The following is an 8,985-nucleotide window of genomic DNA, read 5'->3' on the forward strand; positions in this document are numbered from 1 at the left end:
AGGATGGCGAGAGCAAGCTCAGGGAGCGCCCGGCCTCCATCAGGAGGGTCTTGGCTGTCCGCATCACCGATGTCTGCCGGCACCAAGCGCGGCTTCCTGCAGAAGTCTTCCGTGACAGCTCACCCATCCCTCCCTTGCTCGCTGCTGAGCCTGGGGGGCCCCAAGGGAGGAGTGCTGGCTTCTTGGTTCTCACATGCAAGCCTTGGCCACCCAGGGTACTTCTCTGTGAAGGCTGCAAGGGGAGGGCTGAGAGCTGGCATCTGGGAAACACTGACGGTCACAAGACTCCCCCCCAATTTTCAGAGCCTCTTTGCTTGTCCACAATGCATGGGGGGTGGGATGCAGCTACATGAGAGAGAGCTTGGAGAATGGGGGGACCACATGATCCTTCGCCGGACGCACACAGGGGCTCCCTCCCAGGTCCCCCCGCACCCAGCAGGGTGCCTGATGGCCACTGCAGACCTCTCCAGTGGCACAGGAGGCTCAGCGCCCAGAGCCCAGCCTACTCTTTAGCGAGCCACGACAAGATCTTCATTTCTTCTAAAATCCGAAGGCCAAAACGGATTATCATTTGGCCTGGCTGAACTTTTTCTTCACACCGGTGCCGTTGTGAAGGAGCATTTCAGACTTTGTTTTCACAAAGAAAGGGACCCACCAAAGTCATGCTGAAGCCCCACCAAGAGGGGTGATATCTGGCCCCAGAGGAGTCCCAGGGAGGACTCCCTCACAGTGCCCGAGGGGCCCAGCCCGGGGTCTCAGGGAGCAAGGTCTGTCCCCAACACAGCCATTTCTGTCAGTGGAGTTTCTCTGGGAAGCTGGGACAGGCGGAGCCCGGGCTCTGGAGTTAGAGGGTTCAAATCTGAGCTGTGTGTCTCAGGCAAGTTACTTCACCTCTCTGGGTCTCCATGTCTGCCTCTGTAAAAGGGGGGCTAATGGGCCCCAGGTCATTGTGGGGATTCAAGGAGGTGATGCATTTGGAGATGCGGGAACCTGCACCGGCAGCAGCATTGGCAGCGACAGCGCCTCAGGGAGCTGGACAATGGCACAGCAGGGCTCTCCCTGGGACAGGCCCGGCCAGCCATTTCTTCAGGCCCCAGATGGAGCCCATGGGAAATACCCCCACCCCTCTGGGCACCTCAGGGCTGAGGGAGACACTGAGCTCTGCGGTCCCTCCCGAGAGAGCTCTGGGAGATGCTGTTTGGCTTCCTTTTGGACTTATAAAGGGGCCTGAGGGAAGCCCAGGAACACTCTCCAGGACATGGGGCTACTCCCTGCCAGGGGACTCCCCTTTCTACCTCTTCAGCCTCTTCCTCAGCACCCCAAGAGAGAGGAGCCATCAGATAGCTTCAGCTCTTTGCACTCCTGCCTTTCTGTTCTGGGCACATCCAGCAAGCATCCATCGAGCACCTACCGAGTGCTGGTGGGTAGAAGGAAACGTCACCCTCCGGGACCTCTGAACCTCAGCCAGGCCCAGAGAAGCCTGAGTAGGAGAGGGAGTCCCCTGTGTGGCTGAGTGCCCACATGGGCCGGGGACAAGTGAGAACACATGCCCTCCTCATCCACTCTGGGGCAAGATGGGTATGGTCATCGCCATTTCATAGATGAGGAGACTGAGGGTCAGAACGGACCCCATGGTTTAAGTGGTGATCTGTGACCCGTGCCTGGCTCTGCCCGACTGCAGAGCCCCAGCTCTAAGTCTTCATCTCTCATATCACCAGAGAGCTGAGTGACCCTCATCCCCAGGGCTCCTGGGACCCTCAGGTAAGACCCTTCCAGGGGCCCACCCTCTTGGTCGGTCCACTGGAACAGGCCTGGTGAGAGCTGACCTTGATTCACCCTTCCAGGATGCCCATCACTGGCATTAAAGCTGAAAGGGACAAGGGGCTTGGGGCCCTGGGTGTTCCCAGATGAATGTCCCACAGATGGGGAGACTGCCCAAGATTACTCAGGTGCCCAAGGTCACTCTGGCAGTGAACAGAAGGGATGTGAGAACTGAGAAGCCCCCAAATACCCGGTTCCCTCCCCATCAGGGCACCGAGTGCCCCTCACTGTTCCCTGAGAACTTCCTAAGCTTTGAGAGGGATACCACACTCCACAGAGCAAAAGGCAAGCGGCCCGTGGGGGCCATCCACCATCCTTCCACTACATACACACGGAGAATCTTCCGGAACACATCGAATCTCACAGTTTTCAGAACACGTTCCGCTTTACAAATCACATGTACACGTTATTTGCAATGACTCACTGCAAGTCCTGAGATACATAACATTTTTTTTTAAAAGTGATTTTTCTGATTGTAAATATTTAAAGCACAACGCATAAAAGGAAGGAAAAATTCCCCACAGTCCCACTGTCCAGAGCAGTTAACTGCCTTATTAACTCTGTTTCTTTTCTTTTCTTTCTTTTTTTTTTTTTAAGATTTTATTTATTTATTTGTCAGAGAAAGAGAGCACACAACCAGGGGGAGCAGCAGGTAGAGGGAGAAGCAGGCTCCGTGATGAGCAGGGAGCCCAATGCGGGACTTGATCCCAAGACCCTGGGATCACGACCTGAGCTGAAGGCAGACACTTAACCGACTGAGCCACTCAGGTGCCCCCACCTTATTTAACTTGTTGGCGCATTTCCTCCTACCTCCTTTGTTACCTTTTTATTTATTTATTTTTTAACTTTTTATTGAAGCATATCATCAAAAAAATGTGTAAAGTGCACATCTCCGCCCATTCAGGCTGCTATAATAATACCATTGACTGCGTGGTTTAAAAAACAGAAACTTGTTTCTCACCGATCTGGAGGTCCGAGCTCAGATGCCGGCATGGGTGGGGTGACTGTCCGCTTCCGGGTCCCAGAGTCTGGTTGTGTCCTCACACAGAAAGGGGCAAGGGAGCTCTCTGGGGTCCCTCTAATAAGGGCACAGATGCCATTCATGGGGGGGTCCTCCCTTATGACCTGAGCATCTCCCTGAGGCCCCCACCTCCTACACGATCACACTGCAATTAGGGGTTTGACATATGACCTTGTGGGGGACACAGTCAGCCCACAACAGTGCTTGACTTCCATGGTGCAGCTTGCGAACGTAGCCGCTAGCTGGATCAGGTATTGCCAGAGTGTCCCTAAAGAGTGAGTCAGCGCCCCCAGCAGGCGCCCCCTCCCTACCCCACCCCTGGACGCGCAGAGCAGCTCTTCCAGCTTCCACCACCAGAGACGAGCATCGCTCGTTTTAGAGCCGTAGTGCACGACATCATGTGTGTCTCACCGCTCCCCCTCGGCGTGACTGTGGGGCCTCCGTGCTGTTCCCCGCGTTTGGGTGTGTGCTTTTTCACCAGTCGTTATGAATCTGTCCGTTCTACCGTTGACGGACATGTCAGCTGTGTCTCGTTTGGGGCTGTGTGGACCTTCTTGCCCTTTGGTGGGTTTCCTGCAAGAAATACATTTTAATTTATTGTATTATATACGGTATCTTCTATCTTGTATATTATCACATTACACCATATAAATAACAAATGTAATAAATAATGTTTTAAAAAAACCGATTGTCATCACAGTAGATGGAATCCTGGCTTCGTAGGCCACGTTCTCAGCTAACCTTACAGCATGAGCGCCGCCTGGGTGGTTAAGGTCTCTCCGTAGTTATTTGCGCTCAAAGACAGCATAAAACTGACTTTCTAGATGAGGAAGCAGTGGCTCAGAGAGAGAGTCGCCGGAAGCTACAGTTCAAACACGGACCCCTGGGCTCTTCCCCTTCCGTATAGAATTTGTGTGTGAGGAAGGGAAAAGATAAAATACAAACACGGCCCAACCAACCAGGGGAGAGGACCGGCCACCCGCAATAGAGAAAGGAAACATCCGAGGAAGCTGAAAAGTGCCTTGTTGGCCGGCTTTTACAAAGAGGAAGCGGAGAGAACTGAGAAGACCTGGAGGAGCCCCCCCCCCCCCAAGACCTGGGCGACCCCCGCTGATCCAGGTGAGCAGAGCCAGGCGCCTCCGCGGCAGGACGGAAGGGCGCTGACGCTCACCCGCCACTAGGCGGCGCCAGAGCAGCGCCGATGGCCTCGGGTGGCCGGCAGGGCTGAGAGAGGTGGGCGGGAGGCGCGGGTCCAGCCCTGGAGAGAACCCAGGGCCTCTGACCGGGATTTCTGGAGAAGACTGGGTGGGAGAAAGCTCTGGCAGCAGATGAGAAACTTTTCAAAGGACACCCGCCACCCCCACTCTGCAGCCCAGAGGATCCTATGTTACTCAGTTTTCTGGAGCTTCCTGGCCCTCGTGTGCTGGCCAGGACGGAGAGGGCGGATCCGCAGCGTGGCCAGCGCTGTCCGACACCAAGCAGGGAAAAGGGTCCCTCCCCACCCTCTCGAGCATTCATAGAGAACTTTCCAGCCCGCCAGGACCTGGAACCCAGCCCCCCATCTTTGCTGCTGAGTTCAGCGAAGGCCATGGTGGGCCCAAGGCCACTCAGCCATCGCGGGTCCGTGGCAGCCTGTGGCCTTCCCCTAGCTCCTCTGCACCGCCATACCCCCTTGGGGGCCGGACACAGACACAGCCGTCCCAGAGGGCTCCACCTGTACCCACCCCACCTCTCCCGCTGGGACACATTTTTCCGAATAACGTCTCCTGTGAGGTATGAGAAGGAACTTTTCAGGTTGCTTTTCTAGACACATTTTTATACTTGAGGTTGAAAGAAACGAAAGTGTTAAGACAAAAGTCTCCGATGTCAGAAATGCTGTGGGACCTCTCCGCAATAGAGCAGTAACTCATCCGTTGGGAGGGAACTTGGACACTGTCTGGTCCCGCAGTTCATGGGGGCAGAATGGGCACCCAGTGGGTCCACACCTGGGCAGGTGGGCACATCCGGAATGGCTGAAAAGTCTCAGTCTCTTCTGGTGCAGTTGTTGTCAGGGGCCCCAGGCTGGCCTTCTCTGGATGGCTCACCGCACTGGGTCTATCCATCTGCCTGTCCACACCATCCATGAGGGCAGGACTCACTTAATTGTGTCCTGATGCCCAGTGTCAGTCCCAGGCTTCGTACCAAAGAATGCCTCGGTCTCCAGTTAAGAGGCCCTTAAATTTCAGTTGCTACTGAGAGGCAGAGGGTCTGGGAACCAGGGAGGGTTTTATCGAAGTTGTCACTGCGAGCCTGCTCCATATCCTCCTTACGGTTTTCTAGAATCCCCAGTACCACCAAGTACTAGATATTCATAGATAACTCTTAGACCCCGAGCTTTTGTTCTTCTGGTTGGGGAGACTGTGTCACTGCTCATCAGATACATTAAGACAAGTTCCAAATGAAACAAATATTTCTAGGCAACAAACAAGCAAACAAAACCCAGACTAAAATGTTCAAAGAAAGCACAGCATTTTTATATATAATTTCAGAATGGGGAAGTCCTTTCTATATGCATGACCCAAAACTCAAATACCATAAAAGGAAAGACTGTTAAATTCTCATGAATAAGTTTTTTAAATTCAAGGGGAAAAATTAAGCAAAATCAAAAGGCAAGCCACAAACAGGGAGAAAATATTTTGAACTCATAGCACGGATAAAGAGACACTTTTCTTGATATTTAAAGACCTCCTCCAAATCAATAAGACCAAAAAAAAAAAAGAAAAAAAAAAAAACCTCACTAGAAAAAAATGAGCCCAGGACATAAAATGGGCTGGCTGTGTGCTCTTAGGCAAATGACGCAACCACTCTGGACCTTGGTGTTCCTGTCTGTAAAAGGATCCTGACTCACGGTGGGGTGGGGGGTGAAGATTAAATACATAACTATTCCTCAGAAATGCCTCCTTCAAGTCTGGGAGCTCTAGAGGGCAGGGGCTGGGCCCAGCACGGAGTCTCCTGTCCTGCGGCTGTGTTTGTGAATCAAAGCCCGCACCTGCCTTGAACCTGCCAGGAATGGGAAGGTGGTTCATGAGAAAGGGTCCAACCCCAGGTCTTTTGGCCCAAGAGTCAGTGGTGCCTGGAGCACGGATAATCCCCACTAAGATCCCCATTGTGCATCCAAATTCACAGGAAGGAGAAAAACACTCAGCAGACTCCGACTGGCAAACACAGGCCTCCCTTGAATGCACGTTATAGCTACGTTATAGCTACGTGGGCCCCATGTGGAAGTTAAAATTCATAGACTCTTAATTAGCATATGGAACGGGAAGTTTCTAAATAGCTTTGCAGCAAGGCAATCAGCAGGCTGAGGGCCAGCGCTTAAAAGCCTGGTTTAAAGGGGGAAAGGGAGGAGAGAAAGGCGAGACGCCGGGGCATTTCTGCTGCTTTTTACCTCACACGGCCCCAACACGCGTCACTGCTGGGACCTCCTCTGGGAAATGAAGCCACCTGTCCTGGCAGCGGGTTTCCGAAGGGCCCGGCTGCAGCACGCATGGCTGGGAGAACGCAGGCCGGTGACCACCTTCCCAGGCCCCATGGTGCTCGTCCTGCCAGGTTCAAAACCACGTCGCTTCCTTGGCGAGTCAGGATTCAGTGTCCTCTGTCATGGCGAGATGCCACCATGAGATAACGGAGGATGGTGGCTCCGGTTCAGTGAGGCAGATGCTCCTTCTGGGGACCTCACCCCCAAATTTACAACTCGGTGACCCCCCCCCTTTCCCTCCCTGGACCTGAGCTTCCAGCTGGGTTCTGGAGCCTCGCAGGTGGGCCTTGCCCTGCCCCATGGGGCTCGCTGCTCCCCAGTGCCTGGTCTGGTCAGAGGGCAGAGTTCTCTCTGGGTCCCCTGCCCGTGACAGGTGAAGGTCATCGAGTGTTTTCCCTGACGTTGGCACCACCGCTGCACTTTGGTGCCTCCAAACACTTGCCATGGTCTGCTCAAGGCCCAGGCCAGCCCGTGGTCCAGGGCCCAGCCCGGGTTAACCACCCTCGGGGCTCTGTGATGGGGGACTGGGCACCCTGAGCTGCTCTGGTCAGAGATTCATCACAGAAACCTCTGCCTGCTCTAGGAGCGGGGCGCCTGTAGCCTTTATTTCAGCCCATGCGAAGGGATCATGCCCCCAGGGGAACAAGAAGTGATCATTTGTCAAGTCTAAGGACATCTAAGGGAACTAAGCAAGTCCAAGCTTCTTCCAGGTCCAGGCCCAGCCAGTGGCTGCTGCCTCCAGGAAGCCTTCCCAGACTTCTCCAGCCTTATTCAGACCTTGCAGGCTTCTCTGGGGCCAGCACTGACGCATCCTCCACACCATGCCAGGTGCTGAGGAGACCTGTGAAGTTTCTCTCTCCTCTTAGTTCCCTGGCACTCTCCGGCCTCCCAGTTACTGGCTTCATGGACCTGTGCCTTCTCCTGTGTTGTTATCTACTCATCCCCATCTTCGCCTCTCCTTGACCACCCGTAGAATACACACAGCTCAGTGCTTAAGAGCCAGGTGGCCTGAGTTCAAAGCCTGGCTCCGGTGCTTCCGGTTGTGTGAACTTGGACAACTTATTTAACTTTTCGGTGCCTCAGTTTCCCACAGTGAGGATCCCAATAGTACTGGCCTTCTAGAATTTCCATGAAGGCCGAAAGAGTTAAATTTTATAAAGCGCTCTCAACAGTACCGCTGCTGAGGTAGCACACGCATCGTTCCCCGCGCCCTTCCAAGGATCTCAAACTCACATGCCTAGAGACTTCGGACCAGGAACAAAGGGGCAGCCACGGCTGGCTGAGGGTGGAAATCTCCAGCCCCACAGGAGGCCAGCTCCCACACTTGCTGCTCTGCAGCAGGAGACACCAGATCTTTCGATTTTCAAGAAAAGCTAGAGGTCCTATTAGAATGTTGGTTTTTAATGCAAAGTATCTCAACTTTAAAATCAATGCATTGAAGGCTTCTGTCCGCACAAAAGTCCACACACGGATGTTTATAGCAGCTTTATTCATAACCGCCGAAGCCTGAAGGCAACCGAGATGCCGTTCAGTACGTAATAGATAAATGAACTGGGGTCCATCCGGACAATGGGACACTATTTACGGCTGGAAAGAAATGAGCTATCACGCCATAGAAAGACATGGAGGAGGCTGAAATGCACATTCCTAAGGGAAAGGAGCCAATCTGAGAAGGCGACAGACTGTATGATTCCAACTACAGGATGGTCTAGAAAAGGCAAACTGTGGAGACAGCAAGAAGGCTGGGCGCAGCCGGGGGCAGGGGGAAAGGTAGGATGAATGAGTGTAGCAGAGAGGATTTTTAGGGCAGCGAAACTTTGTGGTAGGAGACTATGTAGTGAATATGCAACATTTTACATTTGTCCAAACCCATATCATATACAGCATCGGGGTGAACCCCAGTGTAAAATGTAGAGTTTGGGCAGTGATGTTGTATGAGTACAGGTTCCTCAAAAAATGCCCCCCTCTGGTGGGAGATGTGGATCGTGGGGGAAGCTGTGTGTGTGTGTGTGTGTATGTGTGTGCGCGCGCGAGCGTGTGGCAGCTGGGGGCACCTGGGAAAGCTCTGTACTTGCCACTCGCTTTGGCTGCGAACGTAAATGTGCTCTACAACATAAGATCAATTTTTTTAAAAAGTCCACAGGTTGCTGACCAAGCAAACCCATTTACAGGCTGGATAAGGAAGATCCACCTGCTGTCCCAGTTATGTGTTTTAATTTAATAACTAGACCATAAATTTCATGAAGGCAGAAGACCCACTGTTCCTGTTCCCTGCGGGATCCCCAGGGAGGGTCTAGCACAATGCCGAGTGAGAAGGAATGGAGGAAAGAAGGAATAGAGCCCATGTCCTTGACAAGAAACATGATAGAAATCAACATTTACTGAACTGAAATCAACAACCACCAGATTGAGCCCCTAATGAGCCTCTTCACATGAATGCCAGCATACCACTTTGGTGATGGAGGCATTATCAGCTTTGCTTTGCAGACAGAGAAGCAGAGGCTCAGACGGGTGACACTCGTTACTCAATATCACATAGGACCTAAGTGGCATAGCCCAGGATGGCTCCTGGACTTCTAGACGTCAGCAGTGAAAGCTTCTATTCCAGCCTTGAGATGGATGGGTG

This window comes from Mustela erminea, chromosome 5, assembly GCF_009829155.1.
Source record: "Mustela erminea isolate mMusErm1 chromosome 5, mMusErm1.Pri, whole genome shotgun sequence".
In the NCBI taxonomy this organism is placed as follows: domain Eukaryota; kingdom Metazoa; phylum Chordata; class Mammalia; order Carnivora; family Mustelidae; genus Mustela; species Mustela erminea.